This window comes from Armigeres subalbatus, chromosome 3, assembly GCF_024139115.2.
Source record: "Armigeres subalbatus isolate Guangzhou_Male chromosome 3, GZ_Asu_2, whole genome shotgun sequence".
Taxonomy (NCBI): Eukaryota; Metazoa; Arthropoda; class Insecta; order Diptera; family Culicidae; genus Armigeres; species Armigeres subalbatus.
In genome coordinates, this window is record NC_085141.1 from 206,109,008 (window position 1) to 206,136,448 (window position 27,441).

A 27,441-nucleotide genomic window follows, 5' to 3' on the forward strand; every position below is an offset into this window, starting at 1 on the left:
ATTATTGAGTAATATCAATAGCGTATCTGCAACAAGGTTCCACAAAAGTGGAGATAATACTCCCCCTTGGGGGCATCCGCAGACACTTAATTTCCTAATCGTTGCTTGACGTAATGTCGAGTAGAGATGTCGGTTTTTAAGCATCTGGTGAATTTGCTTATTATATTAGGGAGCCCATGACGACGTGCGGCTTCCAATATGGCATCGAAAGACACGTTGTCAAAAGTACCCTCAATATCTAAGAACGCACCCAAGCATGATTGCTTTTGAGCAAATGCTTTCTCAATGTCGTAGACAACCTTGTGTAGAAGAGTCACGGTGGACTTTCCAGATTGATAAGCATGTTGATTAACATGAAGAGGCATGTTTGCCAAACAGTCATCACGAATGTGATGATCGATAATACGTTCTAAGCCAGAGCTTCCCATACTTTTGGGTATGCGACCCACCTAGCAAAATTCGATATGTCTCGCGACCCACCTATGAAGAAATGTATTTTACCATGTAGTAATAAGCATTAATTGAATCAGAATGTCATCTGTTTCGGCAAGTTTTACAAAAATATTCAAAATATTCATATATTACCTTCATGTACAAATGCAAAAATGTCAAACATGATATTGTTTGTCAAAATGTTTTTATTTTACTTCATTAAAGGGACAGCTTTTAGGCATAAATGTTTTCTAAAATAGCGTGGTGATGAAATTATGTTCCTGAAACGAATGATCAAAAGATTCGGCATTCGAGCTGCAATTAATATTTGTTCTACGCGACCCACCAACAATCCGCTCGCGACCCCCCTGGGGGTCGGGACCCACATTTTGGGAAATCATGTTCTAAGCATTTCAGAAGAAATGAGGTCAGGCTGATGGGTCTAAAACTCTTTGCTTCTTCATACGAAGCACGTCCTCTTTTTGGGATAAACTTTACAGTGACATTCCGCCAGGATATGGGAATATACCCAGTAGCAAAACTGCATTCTAAAAGTTTTTTCAAAACATGTTTGATATGCTCAAAACCCCTCTGAAGAAGAACGGGGTAGATCCCATTTTCCCCTGGAGATTTGTAAGGAGCAAAATTGTTAAGAGTCCATTGAATCGATTCAGTAGTTATGATTCTACGAGCCTGAGCCCAAGACCCGTAGCTACATGAAAAGACATCAGGAACATGCGAAGATGCTATATCGACATATCCAGGGAAGTGTGTATCAAATAGGTGTTCTAATGCTTCCTCGTCAGAAGAAGTGTAGTCGCCATTTGGCTTGCGAATTTCGCCAACTTGGAAATCCTTGGATCTCGCAAGAATTTTATTTAACCTACTGGCTTTACTCAAATTGGTAACATTTGCACAGAGGTTTTTTTCAGTCGGATTGTTCATCAGATCGAAGAGCCTTCTTGTAGGCTTTCCGAGTCGACTTGAAAGACTCCGTCCCTGCTGAATGGCGTCTGTTCCAACTCCTTCTGCACTGCTTCCTGAGTTTAGCCAATTGGGAATTCCACCATGGGGTTCCTCTTAAGGTTTTTACAGAACGTAAAGGGCAAGCTTCTTCGAAAGCTTCCACGATGTGCAACGTTGCACTATGGTCCAGGATACAGATTTACGCGGAAAGATTTTTTTTTTTTTTATTGTCTTTATTAATGAGGTTTTCGGCCCTTGACCGGTTCACCTCAAGAACGCGGAAAGATGAATTTTACGCCAAAACTATATTTTTTAGAAAAAACTGTTGTTCTACAAAATTGTTCGAAATAGTAAGTCCATCATTATGGTGCAACAAAAAAATAGGGTGGCCCATCATATAAAAAAAATTGGAAAATATTTTTTTTTTTGGAATATTGACATGTTATGTTCTACAAAGTTGTAGCGCAGCTTATTCCAATCAATTGGCTGATTTAGAGCAATTTAACCTAATTGGATTAGGGTGTACCTAAAATACAGTATTTTTAATCTACTTTTTTTGTTTTGGATTTCTCGAAAAAGTCGTCTTCCGGTGACTTTTAGAGCTCAAAAAAATGCAACTTTTGATGGGTAAATATGCTCAATATCTTCTACCGATCAAAAGTTATAATCGTTTTTCTGTCAAAAATTACCTTTTTCATAAGTTGATATCTCCGGTTAGGGCAGACCAAAAAATATGTTTACACGGCATTTGAAAGAGAAACTCATATTCCTTATTATGTCAAAAAATTGGGGATATGTTATTTTTTTTCTCAAGTTTTACTAATTTTACTAAAATCCTTTTTTTTCAAATAAATTGATATAACTCGGCAATGGAAGAAGATACAGACGCTATTCTTATAGCAAAACACGCGTTTTGGAAAGCCCCAAAAGTCTTCAGAAGGTGACATCTGTGAAAAATAAAAAATGAAATGAGCAGATCATAAATATTGTTTTTTAATTCTGGTAAGTAAAATTACTCTAAACAAGTGAGCTTAAGAGCTACATAAAAAGTTTCTATAGCAAAGTTGATTGGAAAAAGCTGCGCTACAACTTTGTAAAACATTTTATGTCCATATTCCGCAAAATAAAAAAAAAATCCCATTTTTCAAAATGGCCCACCCTATTTTTCGGTAACTCTACACTGAGAAAATTCTTTATATTGACTATATTTGTCGCACACATAAATTTTTGCAATTTGGCTACCCAAATATATGCAATTTGTACCCACACATAAATTCAATAACTGCATATTAGAGACCACACATACATTTTATTTGATTATAGATTATATTTGTACTTCGCGTGGAGAGTGGTTATGTGTGCACTAATTAGAATCATGAATTAAATTAATGGATTTTTGCCAATAAAAATGTGTGGAATTTTTGCAGTGTATAATAAGGGCCCGAGTATCCAGAACAACTTTGTAGAACAAAATTTTTTTCTTAAAAGTATGCTTTAGGCCGAAAATGCATCTTTTCTCGTAAATCTTGCAATACGATGATAATGATAAAACTTATAAAAAGTGTTAAAGCTGTAGATTTTTGTAGAAGATATTGAGCATATCCACCCATCAAAAGTTGCATTTTTTGAGCTCTAAAATTCACCGGAAGACGACTTTTTCGAGAAATCTAAAACAAAAAAAGTAGATCAAAAATACTGTTTTTGTGAGGTACACCCTAATCCAATTAGGTAAAATTGCTCTAAATCAGCCGCTACAGAAAAAGTTTTTTTTAACAAAATTGATTGGAATAAGCTGCGCTACAACTTTGTAGAACATAACATGTCAATATTCCAAAAAATAAAAAAATATTTCCTAATTTTTTTTATATGATGGGCCACCCTATTTTTTGGTTGCACCATAATGATGGCCTTACTATTTCGAACAACTTTGTTGAACAACAGTTTTTCCTAAAAAATATAGTTTTGGCGTAAAATGCATCTTTCCGCGTAAATCTGTATCCTGAACCATAGTGCGTTGAAGTATCAACGGCATCATCCAAGTCGGTAGGAGTTTCAATGGTTGGTAGATATCCTTGAAACTTTGTCGAGAGCAACTCTGTATAGAGATCCTTGTTGGTTGAACGAGGATTTCTAAAACGCAAGGTCTGCGAAGTAACGTTCAAATGATCAAAGAAGATGTAGCGATGGTCAGATATGGATTCCTCATCTGAGACATACCAATTCGTGAACTCGTGATTGAAAGCTTGTGTATCGATTGATATATAAATCTTTAAAATCCATTGAAAGATAAAAGAGCTATTAACGATACAAATCTTACATAATTTTGTGACGGTTTCCAATTTTGAAATTTTCATTTTACGCCCTGTATTCGAGCCTTTCCCTTAGACGTAGTTTACCTTAAAAAATCCTGGACAATTTATAGCGTGGTTTACAGCTCGGACTTTCGGAGATTTCCGCCGGATTGTATCCGAATTTCTCGTCCACACACATGGGAGCAAAATTTGCTGACAAACTCCTGATTTGTAAACTAGCCTCAAAGTACGCGAGGACTTTAAATCTAGCCTTTAATTAGTCTTTCGGTTTGAAACTGCTTTAAACTCGATTTTGTGCAGTTGATTTTAATTTTTTTTTAAAGAATGATGTGGTCCGTTATCGAGCGGTCGTCAACGAAGCCGGCTTGATAACTTCCCACGAACTCATTCGCTAATGGTGACAGATGACGGAACATGATCTGGAATATCACTTTGTAGGCGGCATTAAGGATGGTGATCGCTCGAAAGTACTCACACTCCAGCTTGTCGCCTTTCTAGTAGATGGGACATATAACCCCTTCCACTCCTCTGGTAGCTGTTCAGTTTCCCAGATTCTGACTATCAGTTTGTGCAGGCAAGTGGCCAAATTTGTCGGGCCCATATTGATGAGCTCAGCTCCCGAACTATCCTTACCAGCTGCTTTATTGGTCTTTGGCTGTTGGATGGCATCCTTAACTTCCCTCAAGGTGGGGGCTGGTTGGCTCCCATCGTCCGCTGAACTGACGTAGTCATCTCCTCCGCTGACTTGATTTTCACTGCCTGTACTCTCAGCGCCATTTAAATGTTCCTCTTAAAGCTGCTTTCACCTTTCGATCACACACACGTTCATCCGTCTTTAAAAAAAAAAAAAAAAAAAAGACAGGGTCACCGTCTTCGACCAGAGGTCGCACAGACTGAACACTTAACATCTAGCATTAGACAACGGACAGGACATTTACACAACACCCAGTGGACCAGTGAAGAACTTTTCGCTTTACGAAAAGTTTTCTCCTTACCGGGGCGGGAATCGAACCCACACTCCACAGCACATGCGTCTAGACGATTGACGTCGCTAACCGCACGGCCACGAAGCCCACGAAGCCCACTTCTACTGAATAGGCGTTTCTTCTCCTGAATAGGCGGGTCTGCTGTCTTCGCTTCCATCTATAACGTTCCATGTTCTGATGGGTACCTTGATGCAGCGCGTCCGCCCGCACTGCGTCCTTCTCCTCCAGAATCTGTCTGCACTCTTCGTCGAACCGATCGTTTCGCCGACTTCGTCCCACATACCCGACGTTGTTCTGCGCTGCGTCGTTTATGGCTGCTTTAACTGTATTCCAGCTGTCCTCAAGAGGGGCCCCATCGAACTCACCCTCTCCTGGCAATGCTGCATCGAGATGCTGCGCGTATGCAGTGACGACATTAGATTGCTTCAGTGGCCAGAGTCGATGTTAGCGTCACGATATGTCCTGAGGTCGATATTGTCGGAGAAGTGCCGTCCATCAATCAGAACGTGATCGATTTGTGATGCTGTCAGCAGTGGTGATCTCCAGGTGTACCGATAAGGAAGGTTGTGTTGGAAGTAGGTGCTGCGAATGACCATATTTTTGGAGGCGGCGAAATCAATTAGTCGTAGGCCGTTTTCGTTCGTCAGCCGATGAGCGCTGAACTTCCCAATAGTCAGTCAAATCTCCACCTCTTGGCCAACCTGAGCGTTAAAATCTCCTATGATGATTTTGTCGTGGCTTGGCGAGCTGTCGTACTCAAGTTCCAGCTGCGCGTTGAATGCGTCCTTATCATCATCAGTGCTTCCGGAGTGTAGGCTATGGACGTTGATTATGCTGAAGTCACCATCCGATCACACGCCTTTGCATATCGCCCATCACTATGAAAGCTGTTCCCAGCTAGTGTGTGTTGCCGCAGCTCTGGTAGATGGTATGATTAACTCTAAACGTTTGCACCATTGATCTCTTCCAGGGCCCTCCTTAGCCTAGCGGTAAGATGTGCGGCTATAAAGCATGACCATGCTGAGGGTGGCTGGGTTCGGTTCCCGGTGCCGGTCTATGCAATTTTCGGTTTGGAAATTGTCCCGACTACCCTGGGCATTAAAGTATCATCGTGTTAGCCTCATGATATACGAATGCAAAAATTGTAACTTGGCTTAGAAACCTCGCAGTTAATAACTGTGGAAATGCTGAAGCAGCGATGCGGCAATGTCCCAGTGGTGGATGTCAGAGATGCATCTGAACACGAGAACGCGTGTTCGTGTTCACTACGTTCTGAACACTGCACACTGTTCAAGAGCACTGACCTAACTTAGCAACTTGTATCCTAGGAAAACAAATTCAAGCGACGGCATGCTACACATTTTTCGGCTAGTAATGGAACACGTGGGCATCTAACGGATAGAAATCAAGCATGCTCGTATGTTTTTGCATAGTTTCATAGTTCTGTTCAGGATGCATCTCTGGTGGATGTAATGCCGATAAGAAGAATTGATCCCTTCCAACAAACCTCCTGCAGCGATGCCGAATCCACGATCCTTGAGCACATCGGCGAGTTTGTACGCGTGTTGCAATTCCAATTGCCCTAGGCTGGCACGTCTCGGAAGAAGGAATTTGTGGAAATGGATCTATATTTGAGAAGTGATATTTTGACCTTTCTTTTGTGTTTTTTCTTAATACATGTTTTACAGCAAGAGAAATGCACTAACACCGCTAGACTAATAACAATATCGTCGCGAATGGCTTTTTACCTGTGCATTGACATAAAAAATGGAAATTTTGATATTTCTACAGACTAAGCATATGCGGTATTTCGAAAAAAATCGTTTCAGAATTTAAGCATGGCGTAATCTGATTTCTTGATTTCGTTTCATTTCGTTAAACTCCAAAAATTCAGCTAGAAAAAACTAGCTTTTAACGAAATTTAACGGAATTTCGAGACATATTTAAATTTATTCCATTCGTTATATTATCAAACATTTCGGTTGCGCCGCTGAACAAACTAAAAAAGAAATCTGTTTTCAAAACTTAATGTTATATAATTTTTTTATACATCCCCGAATATTTAAATTTTATGATATTCTTTTACTTTTTGTACAATATGTAAGGAACATTGCTGAGTCATGGGCATTTCTTGATATTCGGATGGAGTTTGCAAAAAAAATCCAGAACGGTGTGATAGATCATTAAAATTGTTGAATGTTTTGCCTTTCTCGTACAACTAAGTTGTACCGAAAGGCTATCATTTCACTCCGAATACGAACTTTTTATAGAAGCCTCTGAGACCCATAGTATTATATACCAATCGACTCAGCTCGACGAGCTGAGCACATGTCTGTCTGTCCGTGTGTATGTATGTGTGTATGTGTGTGTGTATGTGTGTGCACAAAAGCTATAAAAAACATTAGACAACTTTTCGTATAGTAATCCTCAACCGATTTTCTCGCAACAGGTTTCATTCGACAGGGGACAAAGCCTTGTTGATCACTATTGAATTTTATAACAATCGGTCATTGCGTTTAAAAGTTATGAAGAAAATGGTACACCGGACCATATAAACCCCATATAAGGTTGGTGTCTTAACTAAATGCGAGAAAGGCACCACCAACGCTAGGTGGATTAATCTGGGTTTTTTACTCATGATTACTTTCAGCTCATACTGTCTATAGCAGCTGTTTCTTGCACTCAATTGAAATCTCACGTACTTCACGTTAGAATTATTATTTATTATTTATTCAGACTAAGGCCGAAGTGGCCTGTGCGGTATATAAGAGTCTTCTCCATTCGGCTCGGCCCATGGCTACACGTCGCCAACCATGCAGTCTACGGAGGGTCCGCAAGTCATCTTCCACCTGATCGATCCACCTTACCCGCTGTGCCTCGCCTTCTTGTGCCCGTCGGATCGTTGTCGAGAACCATTTTCACCGGGTTACTGTCCGACATTCTGGCTACGTGCCCGGCCCACAGCAGTCGTCCGATTTTCGCGGTGTGAACGATGAATAGTTCTCCCAGTAGCTCATGCAACTCGTGGTTCATTCGCCTCCTCCACGTACCGTCCGCCATCTGCACCCCACCATAGATGGTACGCAGCACTTTCCTTTCGAAAACTCCAAGTGCGCGTTGGTCCTCCACGAGCATCGTCCAGGTCTCGTGTCCGTAGAGGACTACTGGTCTAATGAGCGTTTTGTAGATTGTCAGTTTGGTACGGCGGCGAACTCTATTCGATCGGAGCGTCTTGCGGAGTCCAACGTACGTACGATTTCCAGCCAGCCACTATGCGTCTCCGAATATCTCTGCTGGTATCATTTTCGGCAGTTACCAGTGGGCCCAAGTACACAAATTCTTCTACCAGATTTCGTCACCACCGATGCAAACTCGCGGTGGGTGGCTCACATTGTCTTCACTTGAAACTCTTTGGCCGATGACATAGTGACGCGTGTGCGTGCGCGGTGTTACGGTTTGGTTTAAGCACAATTTATTAATTGCTAGTGGATTACGACTGTGAAATTTGTAACTTAATTTTCGGATTGGCTTTCAGTCACGGGTAATAGCGTTGACAGTTTTACTTCATCGCCGACGTTTCGATCCGGGATGGGATCTTCTTCAGGGCTCGATGGCACACACTATAGTTCACTATCTTTTGTCACACACTATAGTTCACTATAGTGTGTGACAAAAGATAGTGAACAAATTCGAAAAGTGATCTATATTTTTGTCAATGAGGCCAGAAACATTATTCATGAGACCGAACAGGACAAATCTCCGTAAGAAAGTAGCGGTAATTAACAAATTGACTGCCATCGAGCCCTGAAGAAGATCCCATCCCGGATCGAAACGTCGGCGATGAAGTAAAACTGTCAACGCTATTACCCGTGACTGAAAGCCAATCCGAAAATTAAGTTACAATTTATTAATGTTCTAAAACAACATTTTATCCTTAAGGAGGCATTGAATTCATCGAAGATCAAGTATCAAATTACATGATATTTCTTCATGCGAAAATCAAGATTAAGGTTGAGTAAATCGTGGACAACTAAATTTAAGATTCGTATTGAATTTTGACATGGGAAAATCACAACGCACATTTTTGCTTACTATACAAGGCAACACCTGCTGGGTCAACTAGTAAGTTGAAGAAAAAATGTCATAAAGCGCTGTATTATGCCAACAAAATCACAACTATCGTAATCATCTTCCAAAGGTCTCATAGATGTGCAAAATTAATCCGCAATACAAAATGCACGTGCTATTAAACTGCCGCTAACCGCAAGTCGAGCACATCTGTATATGGACGCCATATACAGATGTGCTCGACTTGCGGTTAGCGGCAGTAAAGCTTTCACTCCACCTCGTGCCTGCCAAATTATAATTTTCAAAAATATCAAAGTAGCTTTTTGTCTGAAGGTATGTTTTTCTTAGGCGACTAACTGGCGCTTATTTTTGGTTGCAACTGAATGAACAGCATAGGTTGCTATTGGCTTTGTGTTGAGCCCGGTTGACTTGGTAGACCAATTGGTCTGAACTCCACATTAATTTGGAGAAGTTAGAACATCCGGTTTGGAAATATTAGATCATGAATTATGCACACGACCTCTAGGGCCTGTATGGGCCAGCTGACGTGGTAGATCGATAGGTTTGAACTTCAGAACGATTTGGAGAACTTAGAACATCTGCTTGGACTTGATACGCCTGACAACCGTTTCAACAATGGTGTGCAGTGAAGTAACGAAGACTAGTCGGAAACGATTCAAGAAAAAATACGATTACTAATGATTGAAACGATTATACAAGACGCAGTTTTTATTAAGTGAAAGCTCTTGAGTATTGATTTGGGTAGGTATGTGAGTTATTTTTTCGCCTGTGTGCTTCTTTTGAGTGCAGCAAAAATTTAATCTCCCTATACTAAATAATTTCCATGGAATCTTGACATGGTTCGTGTTAAGTCAGTTGTTATTTAAATCAGCTCAAGTTTTTGGAGGACGCTCTGAACATGAGACAGAATGGTATTGTGCATATGTACATCGAGTTTTCAAAACATTGGAATTAATCACTTGTCCTAAGACGAGTTTATACCATCCCATTGAATTCCACCACTTAATTGTATCTTGACAGATACGTATTTCGACCTCAACAGTAAGGCCGTCTTCAGTGTCTCGTACTTGACTCGACTCGAAGTCTGTCAAGATACAATTAAGTGGTGGAATTCAATGGGATGGTATAAACTCGTCTTAGGACAAGTGAAGACATTCCACTAAAAAGCTCAAAATAATTTTCTTATCAAATTGGAATTAATGTCCATGTTGAGTGGAAAGAAAAACAGGGTCACCGTCTTCGACCAGAGATCGCACATACTAAATATTTAACAGCAAGAATTTGACAAAGGAAAAGACATTTACACAGTGAACTAGTGGAGAATGTTCCGCATTACGAAAAGTTTTTTTCCTTACTAGGCGGGTATCGAATGCATACTTCACAGCACGCAATAGACGCTTAGACGACTAACCCAAATGGCCACAAATCCCACTCATGGTCAAATATCCGGATAATAAAATCGCAAAACAAATCATCCGGCAGATTATCTAATATTTTAAATTGGAGATCAACTGACACGGACTATGGTTTTGCAGGGCCGAGGGATATTTTCTGCCCTGCTGATCAAAAATTATAACGGGCTCTGACTAAATTTTGGGAAAATCGGTACTGTAATCAGGATTTGCAGAAATCGCTCTCATTAGATAACGAACAACGATAAAAGAGAGGCAAAACCCTGTTCGAATCATAACAAGCCACGAAAAAAAGTTTATCAAACTTATATACAACCGTGAAAAAACAGAATCGGATAGACAGCCCCCACCGAGAAGCCATGATAAAACGCTTTTTTCGCGCAGCTGTGTCAAACAAATTGAAATGCATCATCAGAACCGGTGATCCCCACAATTGATGCTATTCTATAGGAATTTATCATAAGTATCCCCAGTAAGGTGGCTCAAAAAACACTTTTTCAAATTTTTTGATGGGCCGCCCTCTTATTCTGTTCTATTTGATACCCTGATGCTCTGGACAAAATTTCAGCCAAATCGGTCAACGTTTGGGCAGTGCTAAACTCGTTGGAAGTTTTTATGAAAAAATGTATGCAGAAACATCCAAAAATAGTGATTTGCAGTTGGACGGCACAATTTACGATCAAGAACCATGATACTCATTCAATTCTTGTAAAATAAAATACAGAATGGTATGCTGAAAACCGCGAGAAGATTAGAGTTTATTACGCAAAGATATTAGCATTTTACTGTAGTGTTGTAGGGGTGAATTTATTTCTTTTCAAAGGTAAAAGAAACGAAATTTGCTCAAACCCCACTGCAGAGAAATGCTAATAACTTAGCCGGGCAAACTCGAATATTCTCGCGGTTTTCTGCATAACATTCTGTATTAAATTCTCCAAGATCTGAATGAGTATCATAGTTCTTCATCGTAAGTTGTGTAGTCCAGCTGCAATTTACTGGTTTTGGATGTTTCTGCATACATTTTTCCATATAAACTTCCAACGAGTTTAGCACTGGCCAAACGTTGACCGATTTGGCTGAAATTTTGTCCAGAACATCAGGCCATCAAATAGAACCGAATAAGAGGCCGGCCCATCACAAAAATTGAACAAAGTTTTTCCCATACTAATTTGAGCCACCCTAATCCCCAGTAACATTTTGTTTATATAATGGTTTTATCACACTCTTGTAAAGTAAATTATGGTCTTCAAGAGCGTTATAAAACTTAAAATGTTACTTGGGATAGCCCCCCGAATCATTCCTTTATTATAACAACTTGCGAAAAACGTTTATTTTGTTTATTTTTTAGGAAAAGGGAAAAGCCCGTTTGAGTTGAACTCTTTTTGTTCTCTCTCAAAAGGGCGCAAAACCTCTTCGTCTTTTCGTACCAACAAAATACAATTTCATTCCAAATGATACACAATACAATTATTTCTTACAACTATTTACAATAATTAACTTAGTCTAGACTAGAAATACTAGAATAAGAGATCGGCGAAGACGCCATCTTGTTTCCAATCGAACCGTCAAATACGGTTCCAATTCGACTTGTTTACTTTTTGCTTCCATAAGAAGCAAGCAAAAAGTTCAAGTGCTGCCAGTATAATTTGAACGATTTCATGCATTTTCATACGTTGCCATTTCGTCAGTTTTTCACTCCGCCGGTCTCTGGTTATAGGGTTGCTAGTCTAGACTAGTATCAACATTTTAAACTAACCTTTCTTAAAGTGTGACAGGGTGAGGGAAAACCTTTTCCGAAGAGTGTTACGACTCAAGTATTATTATTCTGATAGTAAGGTGCCCAAACTACAGATAAATATTCTAAAGTGGATCTTACTAAAGAACAATATAGAGCCTTTAAACAGTGGACATCATTAAAATTCCTTGCTATTCGAAAAATGAAACCCAGTGTACGGGAGGCCTTAGGGACTATGAAAGCAACATGTTCATTAAACGTCAGCTTAGTGTCTAATTATACACCTAGATCCCTGACAACATTCTCTCTACGTAGTGTGGTTGATCCAATAGTATAGTCAAAGGCAATTGCTGAATGTTTACGAGAAAACGAAATGAAGGAGCATTTATCTGGTTTGAGAACCATACAATTCAGCTGACACCAGTCAGTGAAGAGATCCAACTGCGATTGCAAAAATAGTGTATCTTGTACACCGTTTACGATCCAAAATAATTTGAAGTCGTCGGCAAATGATAGTTTAAGTAGTTTGAGTAGCAAGTTAATGTCGTTCAGGTAAACTATAAAAATTAAAGGACCAAGATGGCTGCCTTGGGGAACTCCTGAAGTCACAGGGAAAAACAAAGAAACACAGTCGCCAATTTTTATCGCCATTTTACGGTTTCCTAAGAAATGAGCCAACAGAGAATGGAACCAGAGAATCCAAGTCGTTCGAATTTGGCGACAGCGATTTGGTGATTGATTTTGTTAAAAGCTGATGAGAAGTCAGTGTATATTGAATCGATTTGTTGTCCTTTCTGAAGAGCTTGCATAATAATCGAGGAGTAGATAATCAAGTTAGTATTTGTAGATCGCTTTGGAACAAAACCGTGTTGATCCTCAGAAATGTAGTTCAGGCAATTGTAGGATAGGAACTTTAGAACAACTAGTTCGAACAATTTGGACATGGCACATAGCGCTGCTATGCCACGATAGTTTTTAACCTCTTGCTTATTACCTTTCTTGAAGACAGGAAAAGTGTATGATTTTTTCCAATATTCCGGAAAAATTCCTGAACGTAACGATGAGTTGAATAGGATTGACAAAGGTAACGACAACGTTTTTCAGGGTATGCCACATATCGTGAGTGTATACAGAGAAGATGAGTGTGAGATTTTTTCATTTTTCTTTGTATTTAATCTCTGACCGAAATGTATTTCACGTTTTTGTGTACTTCAATTTTCTCAAGAAGTTCATCACAATGTAGACATGTTTCAAGGTCAGACAGGCACCAATGTACATTTGAATACAAATTGTTTTCCTAGCTTTAGAAATTGGCTGGTGAACTACAGGAATTACGAATTGCTAAACCAACAACGTCCCATTGCCACGGGAAATCCCGTACGTCACATGCCTCGTGACCTCAAATGTTCAATTCTTCTGTAATTAGTCAATAATGGTCGTAGGCATGTATTGAGGTAGATAGGTAGGAATGAACAAACAAGGCGGTTGGTTGACATTCCTCGTGTATTTCTTCTCCATCAGCTAAACTTAATCTGCACCATGGTATTTGGGGAACCGCCTGTCGCTGTGAGAGTGAAAACGGTTCGGACTGAAATGAAAACATTTGCACTGACCATACCCGAGAGTTATAAGGGCTGTTGTCGTATCGTAGCACGCCCCTTCTTAGGCGATTCACTTGCACGTATGTTGTCGCCTGGTGCAAACACGGCGTTGTGTCGTTTGGTCGAATACCATATAGTCGAACGGGGCAATTAATTTAAAAAACTTTAGATAATTATCCCAAGAGCAAGATAGGATTACTGCTCTTTGAGTTCATAACATGTACCCATATTAATAACAATGGAAATTGAAAATTGGGGAATAAATTGTTTTTCATTTTATTGTTAGTGTTTTGTCCTCTACAACATTTTGCTATTTGCAATAAAGCTCCATTTATATAGATATAAAACTAAACATAAATTATAAAGGTTCCAGAACCAGTATTTTATTCTTGAAATTTTTATCAAATTAGCACAAAGTTTTGAAATCGTTATAAAAATCGCGAAAATTGAAACATCTGCTTAGTTATTACAACACAGCACTTCGTTCTACAAAACCGCGCCTGCTAAAGTGTTTAAACTTATAGTTGCAAGATGTTTTATGAGTTCATAGATCTTCTTGCTGTGCTTGTTAATAGACTTTAAGTATTACATTAAAAAAGAAAGCAAAAATATTATATAACAGAATCGCAAGAAAGTAAGGAAGACGCAAAAAGACAAATACTCGGACCACATAATTGGATTGATACCGCAGCTTGGAGCATCATGGCAGCCCTGGTTGATTCGGTAGGACATTTGATTTAAACTCCAGAACAATTTGGAGATCTTACAACATTTCATATGCCATGATTTGAAACGCAAATGAAAGACAAATTCTCGGAGGATATGATAGGGTCGACACCGCGGCTGGAGACGTAATGGAAGTCGTGGCTGATTCGGTAGAACATTTGATAAGAACTCCAGGACAATGTGGAGATCTTACAACATCTAACACGCCTGGATTTGAGACGCAAAAAGACAAATACTCGGACCACATAATTGGATTGATACCGCAGCTTGAAGCATCATGGCAGCCCTGGTTGATTCGGTAGGACATTTGATTTAAACTCCAGAACAATTTGGAGATCTTACAACATTCCATATGCCAGGATTTGAAACGCAAACACCGGTCGACACCGCGGCTGGAGACGTAATGGAAGTCGTGGCTGATTCGGTAGAACATTTGATAAGAACTCCAGGACAATGTGGAGATCTTACAACATCTAACATGCCTGGATTTGAGACGCAAAAAGACAAATACTTGGACCACATAATTGGATTGATACCGCAGCTTGAAGCATCATGGCAGCCCTGGTTGATTCGGTAGGACATTTGATTTAAACTCCAGAACAATTTGGAGATCTTACAACATTTCATATGCCAGGATTTGAAACGCAAATAAAAGACAAATTCTCGGAGGATATGATAGGGTCGACACCGCGGCTGGAGACGTAATGGAAGTCGTTTCTGATTCGGTAGAACATTTGATAAGAACAGGACAATGTGGAGATTTTACAACATCTCACATGTCTGGATTGAGACGCAAAAAGACACAAATATACTCGAAGCACATAATTGGGTTGATACCGCGGCTTGGAACTTCCTGGAAGTCGTGGTTGATTCGGGAGACCATTTGATTTAAACTCCAGGACATAGATCTTACAACATCTCACATGCCTGGGTTTGAGATGAAAATAAAAGACAAATATTCGGAGCACATAATTGGGTTGATGACTTGGAACATCATGTAAGTCGTAGTTGATTCGATAGACCATTTAATTCAAATTCAAGGACAATGTGGAGATCCTAGAACATCATAGTTTATTATCATACATGTTTCCTGTATAGTTTACCTTCAATTTAACACGATCATGATAACATACTTTTAAATATTTTCTGTAGCTTAATACACCCTGTAGTATAAGGCGGTTTCATCAGGCACCGAATTATTACCTGATGCATAATAGGGATGCTCAAAATATATTTCAATGTTTTAGGTGATGTCTTCCATATGTTATGTCAATATTTTCTTTATTACTAGATGATAGATATCATTTTCGGTAATAAGATATGAGTATTTCATCAAGATTGCATTTTTCTAAATCCATTGCTTTACTCCCACAGCGAAAAATTGAACACTCCAAAACATAATACTTCCAGAAACTCGAAGAGAATGCTAAGAGATTTGTGGAAAACCTGTGAAAATCGGCTGAAAAACGACTGAGATTTAGCCGTTTGGAAATTTAGTTATTACGATTTTCTAAGCGAATACATCCTAGTGTTAATTAAACTCTGTACGCAAAAAAAAAGTCTCAGAAAATTGGTGAGTTTCGGGCGAGACAAAGTTCGCCGGGTCAGCTAGTAAGCAATAAATCAATCGTTCATACGACCCTTGTTCGATCAAGCAGCTTTCGACGACATAAGACCGCACCGCACCGTACCGGTTAATGAAAAGAGGTGACAAAAGCGCGTTGGAGGATTGCGGTTGCATTTGTAGAGCCGCGCAGCAGCCCAAGTGGCCGCCACTTGGCCGGTTGAGAGCACGGCGATAATTATCATCGTATAACCGACGGAGTCGCAACCGACCACTCTTCCACTACACATACCTTGTCGTTGTTGTGACCGCGAAGCGATATAAGCAGACGTTCGGTATAGGCATTTTTTGACTAAGGATGAGCCCCTAAGGCTAGACTATGAGGTATACAGTTAGGTGCTAGCCATTAACGGAAAATATTTAACAAATATTTATTTACTTCATTTAAAATTACAAACGATGCCCACACAACCTATTGATCACCTTTGAATGAGTGAGTGCATTTTTTTATTTTCTTCGTTGCGCATCAGTTTGTCTGCTTCTCGTCAATGGGACCTAAAACTGTGGTTTGACCGGTACGAAGTTTTTATTCGTACGCAAGTTTTTCAGTAAGACAGTGTTTTTGATAGAAATACGCCCAACTGATCGTGTAATTGGCCGGGTGTTTGCCAAATCGCACCAAGCGCCTTCAAAAAATAACCAGATTTAATTGATTACAAATCGAATTGAATATCCCTGAATCCTGTTTAATCTACATTTCCTAAATGAATCCAAAAATTATATAATTTTATAATCTTTAATATGTTTTTAGCAGATGATGATTGCCCACTTTGAGCGAGCTTACAGTGGCATACTAGGAGTTAACTTTCTGAAGTCAGTATGGCGAAAGAAAAGATATTTTAATTACCAGATGAAGATTGTCGCTGTCGTCGCAGTCCGGAACATATTTTGCTGGCGAGGATAGAGAATCTAAATGTCAATGAAGGAACAATACATACGATTTGACAGTTAGGTACCACACATGTTTCGGACAGCAGAACAAAGGGAACCGAAGCGACAATCTCTATCTGGTAACTAAAATATGTTTTGGCAAAAGGCATCTGAAGTTCGATTTCTCAAAATTAAGCACCTTCATCGAAAAAATATTTGGTAGGCGTAATAGTGGACACCTTCCTACATAACCAGTACCAACTATTTTTTCATGAAAAGTTCCTAATTCGCCATTCGCCATACAAATTTTTTACTCATGCTGGCTATTTTACGCATATAGGATATCTGTTCCATTATTAATAACATGCTCCTATATCAATACCATTCGCAAAACAGGCAATTTAGGCTCAATTTGTGTCGTGTTTTGTCGTTTTCCGGCGCGCTCACTGCTGAAAAAATGACAAAAATGAGAAATAAAACTAGGGGAACTGTTCCGATTTCCATCTCACTGAACATATATTCATCTCATCGCAAAACAAAGAAATACAACACCAATCTTGTCGCTTCTTTTTGCTAACCCGCGTGCTACAGCTATCGAAAAACGTCTCTCGTATGAGACACCTTCTGTGGCATTTTCGTTATCTGCATTATATTTTAAGGACATAGTTGGAAGAGTACCACGATGGCAGCGGACCTTCCACGGGTCAACCCCACACCTCCTGCACTCCTCTCCTACCAACATTCGAATGCATCGAATAGTATCAAACAAAAGTTTAATATTCAAATTACTAACCTGTTCACAGCATATTTATTTACTACCCGTGATAATGAACATTTTTCTTCAAAGAGTCTTATGTATTTCGACTCGAATTATAGCATAAATCAGCAGTTTCGTGCCAATTTAATAGCCGTTCGCGATTTGTTGGGTTTATCACTGCACTTCACTTCCTAGCAAAAGTAGCGGGCCTGGTAGTCATATGGCTACTGCTTCTGCCTCATACGCAGGAGGTCGTGGGTTCAATCCCAGGTCCGTTCCATTCTTCTACTTTGTATCTTTCTCTATATTTCTCATGTTCTAACAATCGCTAGAACTGGAAATGGACTTCCATACCGTTTCCATTACTATTCATATACCTTCAACTTGAGTATTCTAACAGTAATCTGCTAGAATTGGAAATGAATGGACTATAGAGCTCGTTTCCTACATCCAATTAGAAATTCCATCAGTTGCCTTCGCCTATCTATCACATTGGCAGCTCGTTAACCAAGACGGACCTCTGCCTCTCGAACCTAACCCAAAAATTCCAACAAATTCCGCCTGAACTCGTGGCAATTGCAGAGGTATATTCGGCTTGCAATGAGCGAATGATTGCATCATCATGTCCTCCACCTTCCCGAGTGTAAACACCGGCACCGATATCAGCAAACTAATAATTAGGGTGGTTCAAAATGATTTTGCTCCGCCACGCTCAGTTATGTTTCATATTTTAGGTGTCATCTGATGGTTTGGGCTGGTTTGAATAGGAGCTTACCGTGCACAGGCCGTTTCAGGTTTGTATGGCAGTTGATATGGTGATGTTATATTTTACATTATTCTGATTGTGCCACTCCGTCATTTCGGCCCTGGGAGCGGGGAGACCATATGATCGGACGAAATATTCAAGAGCTTCAACACCATAGACAATGCATATTGAATGATCGTTCCAATAGTTGGTAGTCGATTTTAATCGAGGTTGCATGATAATTAGGCTTCTCAGAAGGCATCAGAGTAACGTGTAATTCAACAAAATAGCCAGATATTGTCTGTGATATTTATCGCACCAGGAGCAAATACTACATATAAAAAATGTGACATGGGGGTGAGCGCGGTATAAAATGCTATGTTTTTACGTTACGTTATTAACCTTTTGTCTGTGCTCTGGGGTCAATATGACCCCAGGCCACTTTGAGTGGCTGCCATTTTTTTAGTTTCCAACCGATTCTCCTAATTTTTGGTAGTTTGGTAAAACTCGCCGAGATCTGTCTCCTAGGTGCAAATTCGTTTGAAAAATCTTGAAAATATGCGCTACAGTGTCCTTTTTTCAAAAAACTTACGTTGTCTATGCTCTGTGCTTCCCATTTTTTAATTTGTGCGATAAGAATATTTACACTGAGGAGAATTCTATATATCGGAATATCTTGAGTAGTCTAAAATAATGAATTCAAATATACCAAAACCTGGCGGCCGAGTTCTAAACTTATCAACGCCTCATGCCAAAGCACATGCCTTCCTGCATAGCCTTTTTAAAAAAGTTGCAGTTCAAAATGGGTAGGATTTTCGGATATAAGTAAAATAAACATGAAAAATCACTGTTTTTGTACCCTTGTTCACTAAAACCCCTCCCCGCGATGTACCCGCCCACCTATAGTCAATATTTGGCAACGACCTGAAAGATGATTAAATTATCTTTCGAAACAGCCCAAAAAATCCAAAATTGGCCAAACATTAAAAAAGTTATAGCAATTTCAATTTGGGGTCAATTTGACCCCAGAGCACAGACAACGTAAGTTTTTTTGAGCACAGACAGAAGGTTAATGGATCTTTCCTAAGGTGCGGTTTTCGTTCAGTAAAGTCTCTGGAATGTTGCTTTCAGCTATGTAGGTTCTCTTTTCGCCAGCGTTTGGAGGGCAGGCGCTGTAGCCAGTGTAATGAAAAGTTTAGTTTCCCATACTAGTTTTCATACAAACTTGAATCTGCTTGTGCTCAATCAGTTTCTCTTCAAATCGGTTTTTGGAGGGCACTCGGAGCATGGGACGGAATCGGGTGAGTGTTGTGGAGTTGGGTCGTTTTTTGAACCACCCTACCAATATTCTTTGTTTTTATGAATACGACACCAATATGACAGTTTTTATTGTAACAATACTTTCAAAGCTTTGTTTTGGTACTCAACCCACCTTCACCTTAAAGCGATATAATAATAATATGAATATGCACCATAATAATATGAAAATGACACGATATGAAAGCGTCCCACAATGGGATCATTCTGAAAATAGACGATCGAAAATGTTTTGAATTCCTAAACAGCATTTATTCGCCACGTTGTCTCCCTAGGGTTGTCACATATTTATTCCCTGCATCAGTAGGAATATAAATTTCAAGGGTCAATTTACATGGACACTTAATTTTTCGATGTTTTTTTAGAGGGTTGATGTCTTCTGCAATGTTGTAGATTATGTTATTTTGAACATCTGTGATGAATAAAGCTTATACTTTGTACTAACATTTGTAGGAGAAATCGCTTAAATTTGGTAAACTAACCTCAAAAACTGTTGTCTATGCTTTTCGATGTTTTAGTATCACTTAATCAACTCAGTATGTTCCGTAAACTTGTATATGTAAGTAAAATAAAGCATTTTAAGGAGAGCATTTTAAGGAGGATCAAAACATCATGAATTTTTGGTTGGAACATGGGTCGAGGCAAGTAAACATTATTGCCTTGATGGTCGAATGTTATTCAATCGTAACATCACGAGGCAACAGCTAGCGTATCTGGCTCAGTTGGTAGGGCGTTCGGCTGTCATCAAAATGACCTGACGTCGAATCGCACAGAAATTGAGCAACATTTAGTTTTTAATTATTTTGAAGAATTTAACAAAATAGATTGTTTGTAACTCCCTTAATTTGTTAAACTAGCATTTACTGCAAAATAAATATTTTTCAAATTGAAAAATTATAAGGGTTGTGTACAAGACACGACCGCCCGACGTAAACTACGTGAAACAGTTTGGTGAAATGAAGAATCTAGTGCCATTCTCGATGAGTATTACTAAACTTAACTAAACTTGGGTATTTCTTAATTTCAATTTATCAGATTGCACTTTTTACTGTATTTAACCATTAAAACTTCAGAAATGAGGATAACTACCGTCAAATCACTGAAGACGCACACATGTTTTTGCAAAGACCACGCGTCAAAGCGCACTCGGGATTTCGCTACTGACGGCATCATTTCGATTGAACTGTCCCCATCCCCATCTTTTGATTGATTGTTAATAATCCGCCTTCCCAATCACAAGCTGCAACAAAACCAAATATAAATTTTGAGAAAATTTCACCTGGCTGCCACTGATGCCATCCATACGAATTCATATTTGTAGCATCTCCTCCCGGGGCGCACTCGTGATTCTGCTACGGACGGCAACATTATAGCGTCGCCAAGTGGTTACTTTGCTCTTTGAATAATATACCGCCGGAAATATGTATAAAGACAAGCATGATTTTCATACATTTTCATCATGATTGAGGATCGATATCTCGATTCGTAGCGATTCGACTTGGCTGAAATTTTACTAGGCACCTGTTTTTAACTTGAACTTTCGATCTTTGAGTAAATTGTATACACCTCTGTTGATTTAGACCTCAAAATCTGGAAATAATTATAAAGACACCACTTTTTTATATGGAGCTCCATACAACGGAACTGTCTTTATAACTATTTCCAACAGAAACGCGTATAACCAGAATATATGCATAAATGTAGCTATCATTGAATAAAAATTCAAGTCATTTTAGGCTTGTTGGCAAAAAATCAGCCCAATCGAATCGCTAAGAATCGAGATATTGACTTCCAAATATGGCCATTTTGTATGGAAACCGAGCTTGTCTTTATACTTATTTCCACCAGTGTATTCGCTTCACCTCTTCCTTTGTATAGGATGGTGGCCCTGAGAAGAACCGATTAATTCGTTCAGCAACTCCGCCGATGCTGGGATCACTCTCCGTGACATTTCAAATGAAATGCCACGCGCGCGGGGGAAAGCAGTTTTCTTATAATCAATAAAGATGACCCATTAGTCCCGCCTCTTTGTTGTCCGGTATGGCTGCAAATATTGTGTAACCGTCACACACTCACCAAAGGGGCGTGGCTACAGGTTCAACTTTATTGATTACAAGAAAGCAGCTCTTCCGCGCTCGCGAGCCATTTCATTCAAGATGTCGCGGAGAGCAGACCGTGGTACCACCTTCGGCATTGGCGGAGCTCCTACCGGAAATTTTATTCCTGGCGATGGTGTGGGTCGCGCGGTCGTCGTCATTATCATTAGCAGTGCTCAGATTAAATTTTCTTGTTTGAAGCAGGGGGAATGACGGCTTTGGCAGGTTTTGTTCATTTATTGTCAAGGGGGTTTTAGTTGACCAAATTTTATGAAATTTTTTTTTGATATGCAAAGAATCTTTAGGCCAAATTTGAGCATAGTTACAGAAAATCCCCCTGACAATAATAGAACAAAACATGCCAAAGCCGTAATTTCCCCTACTAACGATTGGCTACCATCAATGAAATTAGCTCTTAAGTCACAACTTGAGGCGAGATGAATTTTGATCAAAGTAAAACTCAATTGCTTGGTGATGGCAGATTGTTTTCCGTCGGTAGTAGAATCACGAGATCACGATTCAGAGAAAGACTTATAATTTTAGTAGATAGTCATCCATGCGAATACATTTTTGCAGCTTCTCCGTTTGACGCGCACTCGTGATTCTAAATACATACAGTGATTCTAAATACATACAGAAAACATACGATGATTCAACTCATCCATGAGTTTTTAGGAACTGAGTTGGGTTTGATTTGAATCGTCTGAGTTTTTACCACAACAGAGGGACGATTCAAATATGACGTCCACTACTTTTTGGGGTTTCTAGCCCCCCCCCCTCTGTCACGCTTTTTTGTATACCTAGTACATGTACTGTCACAAAATCTTAGACCCCCCCCCCTAAAAATGTGACATCATTTTTGAACGACCCCAGACCAAACCACAGGCGTTATCGCTGGAACCGCGCTGGTCCGTTCTCCGTGACATCCAGAATGAAAATGACGCGCGCACGCGAAACACGGGGCTTTTTATACACAGGGAAAACGAAGCAGTGGATCAAAAGGACCGTACCTTACTGCAATCTGATGTCCGTGTTAGGGATTTAGAAACGGAATTGAATTTTTCACCCGGTTTGGAAAGAAATAACATTTTCAATAGATAAGAAAATTATTTTGAGCTTTATAGTGGAATGTTTTCATCTGTCATAAGACGAGTTTAAACAATCCCATTGAATTCCACCACTTAATTGTATCCTGACAGATACGTATTTCGACCTCAACAGTAAGGCCGTCTTCAGTGTCTCGTACTTGACTCGACTTCGACAAGTCGAGTCAAGTACGAGACACTGAAGACGGCCTTACTGTTGAGGTCGAAATACGTATCTGTCAAGATACAATTAAGTGGTGGAATTCAATGGGATTGTTTAAACTCGTCTTATGACAGGTGATTTTCAATAGTTTAACGTTGATAATCAATAGTATCAATAGAATTGGCAAATTGCTGGAGAGTTTCTGAATCTATTGATAAGCAAATCTCGAAAATCCATCGAAAGATAAAGACGCTATTAGCGTTTGAAATCTATCTTAATTTCGTGACGGTCTCGAATTTGGAAATTTCGGTTTTACACCCTGTATCTGAGTCATCCCCTTAGACGTAGTTTACGTCAAAAAAAATGAAGAAATAAAAAAGCACACTTTATCACAAAATTGCAGACTCCTACGTCCCTCCAAAGATGCTACGTCATTTATGGACGCTCCTTCGTTGGAATTCCACTGTTGGTCTCGGAACGGCGGTTGCTATCGAATCGCGAGAGTTCCTTGTGATTGATGCTTCCAAAACAAAAGAGCTTCTTCTCGGTCCTTGTCTGCATGTCCGCCAATCTTCTACTTGTGCTTGTCTTGTCTTGTCTTGTCTTAGCACATGCACAGCCAGTATTGAAAAGCATCCTGGAAATGTCGGTTGTATTCCCGAGCATTTTCTTGTCTGCATTAATATTTGCAGCATATCATAAATATAACACAAGTATTAAAACGGCCAGGCCCACCGTGCAGGCTTGAATTTGGGAGAAAATCCAGAACTCCCCGGCAATCAGATTATTTAGTAATAAATGATATGATCAACAAAAAGTTTTGAATCTACGAAAGGAAGAAACGGGGACAGCCGTACCAACCGTTTCACATTCAGGGGGAAAGTTGATTGACGAATCGTTGGGAGTGACTTTGCTAAGAATATTAATGTACACTCCTTGGGTCCTCAACGTCTTGGGATGGGACACAGTTTTTAGTCTAGTGCCCTGGCTTATACACTGATGGGCAAAAGTATTTGCATAAATTCAGATAGATTACTATGAAAACATGATAAAAACTCAAGACGATAAAATTATACCATATTTTTACTTACAACATCTCCATATTTTCCGTGCTTGGAATCGTCAAAACACACGCCAATCTTCTACTTGTGCTACATACTCAAAGTGCGCGTTGGTCCTCCACGTAGAGGACTACCGGTCTGATAAGCGTTCTGTAGATGGCCAATTTTGTATGACGGCGAACTCTATCCGATCGAAGTGCTTTGCGGAGTCCAAAGTAAAGATCTTCTGCCACGGCACCGTCTCCAAACGTCTTTGTCAGTATTGTTTACGGGCACCAGTGAACCCAGGTTCACGAGTTTAATTGCTTTCAATATTTTGAATATTAGCCATTCTTTCATCTTTGAAAAATTTAGCATATGCGAGGTAGGACTTGGACCTTCCTAAATCAATTTGTGAACATTCTTCTTCTTATTGGCATTACATCCCCACACTGGGACAGAGCCGCCTCGCAGCTTAGTGTTCATTAAGCACTTCCACAGTTATTAACTGCGAGGTTTCTAAGCCAGGTTACCATTTTTGCATTCGTATATCATCAGGCTAACACGATGATACTTCTATGCCCAGGGAAGTCGAGACAATTTCCAATCCAAAAATTGCCTAGACCGGCATCGGAAATCGAACCCAGCCACCCTCAGCATGGTGTTGCTTTGTAGCCGCGCGTCTTACCGCATATATAGACGATTTAAAAAAAATCGAAGCGGCAAAGCGGCAATGTTCCAGTTGTAAGATGCTATGGCAGTGGGGAAAAAAGAAGACTGATTTACTGAGCCTGTGCAACAATCCTCGTATCTTCATGAATGCATACCATCAATAAGTAACCTTTGACTGATGCGGCGTGGATGTTAAGGAGAGTAAGTCAATACTAGTGCTGCGAAAAGTTCGTCACTTCACATGGTACAATGTTTTCACAAAATAAGTCACGATCGAGATATTTCACTCATCCAACCTAAGATTGTGTCTCCGGTTATACGACGGGGCGCTTTAACGCCTCTGCAATTAATCGATTTCGATATCATAGCATCGGCCGCGCTCTCGCCAGGTACAGCAATTGAGGAGACACGTGACATTTAATGCTAATCGTCGCTATTATTTCCCACCATGCCGCCGCACGCTCCATAACTAGCAAAAAACATAAAATTAAGATCATAATTGAATGTGCCAAAGACGAGTTGATGAACAATGCATCGAAAATCGCACGATTCTACCCATTGTGTTCGTTTATGATGTGCCTAGAATTTACCTAAAACAAAACAGCGACAATCTCGCCCTCTCGCGCTCCCATAGAGCACCGATGATAGGGAGTCTTCAAACGTGAGTTTCGCTAACCTTTGCGACGCACTGTGTCGCTTGCAGACATCAGACCCATAAATAAACATCACGGCGTGAGAGTACCGCTGCAGGATGTATACCGTATGATGGGGTGTCATGTACATGTTATTTCTTACTTTATTGTTTCCACAACATAAGACGTCAAATACTTGAAAAAACTCCATCATGCACTTACTTTCGATCTCTAAATTAAAATTATATTCTCGAGATCAGCATATCAAATTCAGCATTCTAAAAGACTGTTGTTAACAAACGTCATTTCAACCGACGACGCCCACACGATCTTTAACGTCATTTGGGAGGTCCTTCGTAACTTAGTTGGTTAAAGCACCAGTCTATCGTACTGAGGGTCGTGGGTTCGAGTCCCATCGAAGGAAGGTGGTTACTTCCAATATATTTTTTTAAATAATTGTCTTCTACATAATGTACATATTCACATCTGAGTTTTCAGAAGGCATTTTGAATAAAACTGAGAATTGTATACTTTAATACGCCATGATTCAAAGTGTCCACCGACGTACGGTAATGTTTATGAGGAAATGACAAGGAATAAAGGAAGTCGAACCTGGTAGAAAGGGAGCAGCGGAGTACGTAAATGTGCGCACAGAATCATCGGTTTCAAGAGTGCGCTAAAGTGTGCGAATACGTACAAATTAAAAAGGGAAAAGAACCGATTTCCTTGCCAGTTAGCCATTCCAGTCGTCCAGCGATGTGTAAAATCGAAGAAACAAAAGTCATTATTTATTTATTTGTTTTCGTGCAAAATAGGGCGTTCCGATTGTATTTATTTTTGCAAGAAGTTTTTTCCTCTCCCGAAAAACACACTAGCGTCCAGTATAAGCGGTTGCCTTAATTTCAAGTTTCGATTTTCGACTGAAAGAAGCGCGGATTTATTGAGTGTATAATTATTTGGAAGTGATGTTGAAGTGTGAGAAAATGTTAGCTCCCTTTTAAATACTTCGCCTGGGGAACATAAAAATTGGTCAACTTGTGTCGAGTCGAAGAATTGTTAAATGCTCTTTTGAAGTGCTTGCGAGATGTACCCTTTTGTGAGGTACTCCGTACCTTACCCTTTTTTTTGGTACACGAAGAATACACTGCACTGACATCAATACCGATCTATGAATATTCAGGCCTTTCGTTTTAGCGATCTCATCCGTGGCCTTATTGTTGATTTTCTCCTCTACGATGGGTAATGATCGCGTGGGCAGAACAAAAACTCGCGTAAAGTTGTCTTCATTAGAGAAAAAAAAGTTGTATGTAGGTACGCGATGCAGTTCGACACGAACTTACATAATTATTATTTTCTAGGCACAGATCTCACGCAACATTGATCAATAGACCACACGTGCGATTGGAAAGAAAATAATAAATTAGGTGCGGACTGCTCAGTGCTCGCTCAGCTGCTAGAATGATATAGTGGGATATTACAAATCTGCCAAAATGCTCAATCAAAGATTTCTATAACGTATAATTGGGAACATTTTTGGACACCGGAGGTTTATGTTTTTTGCAAACTAACTATGAAATAATAGTCAACACTTTTTAATAAGCATTTAATTTTTAACGCATTTTTGAAGACGACGGTATATAATTTACAATGACTCAATTTTACAGTTCATACTTAATAACATTAAGTTGCAAGAAGAATTTTTACGACACAAATTATTTTGATTCCAGGGAAGCGTTGTTCAATGTTTTTTTTTCTCATTTTGACCGGGTGGTGGATTCAATAAAATATTGAGGGCACATGACAAGTCTACCGTTAAATTGTCTAGAGCCGACGAATTCATATTTTGTCTATCAGTGGTTTTGAGCCTTTGCTATTTCATAAAACAATCATTTTTGTGTGTTTATTTTCGGTCGGCCTTTTTTTTTTCTATGAGTAGTGTTGTTAATCGATAAATTATCGTCGTTAATTTAACACCAACTTCTATAACGATAATTTGTTGACAATGTAGTGAGCGTTAATTTATCTTTGTTGTTCAAATATTATTATTATTAACAGGTGAAACAGACACCCGAATGAAGTTTGTTGTCGAATTTTAAAACGAACAGTCGCACCGCTCTTCAACGAGTGCGTGTTGGCTCTTGTTTCGGACGACAGAACGATCGCGCGATTTGTCGAAATTTT

At 39.5% G+C, this 27,441-nt stretch overlaps 1 protein-coding gene and 1 non-coding gene across 2 annotated transcripts in view; both read left to right on the forward strand.

The window, feature by feature from the left end:
* LOC134227509 (RNA/RNP complex-1-interacting phosphatase homolog) overlaps positions 1-27,441 on the forward strand; it is a 95,336-nt gene that overhangs the window by 2,132 nt on the left and 65,763 nt on the right. The gene's annotated exons all lie outside the window — the stretch shown is intronic.
* On the forward strand, positions 25,611-25,684 carry Trnad-auc (transfer RNA aspartic acid (anticodon AUC)). The gene has a single exon. It is a non-coding gene; the product is annotated as a tRNA-Asp (tRNA).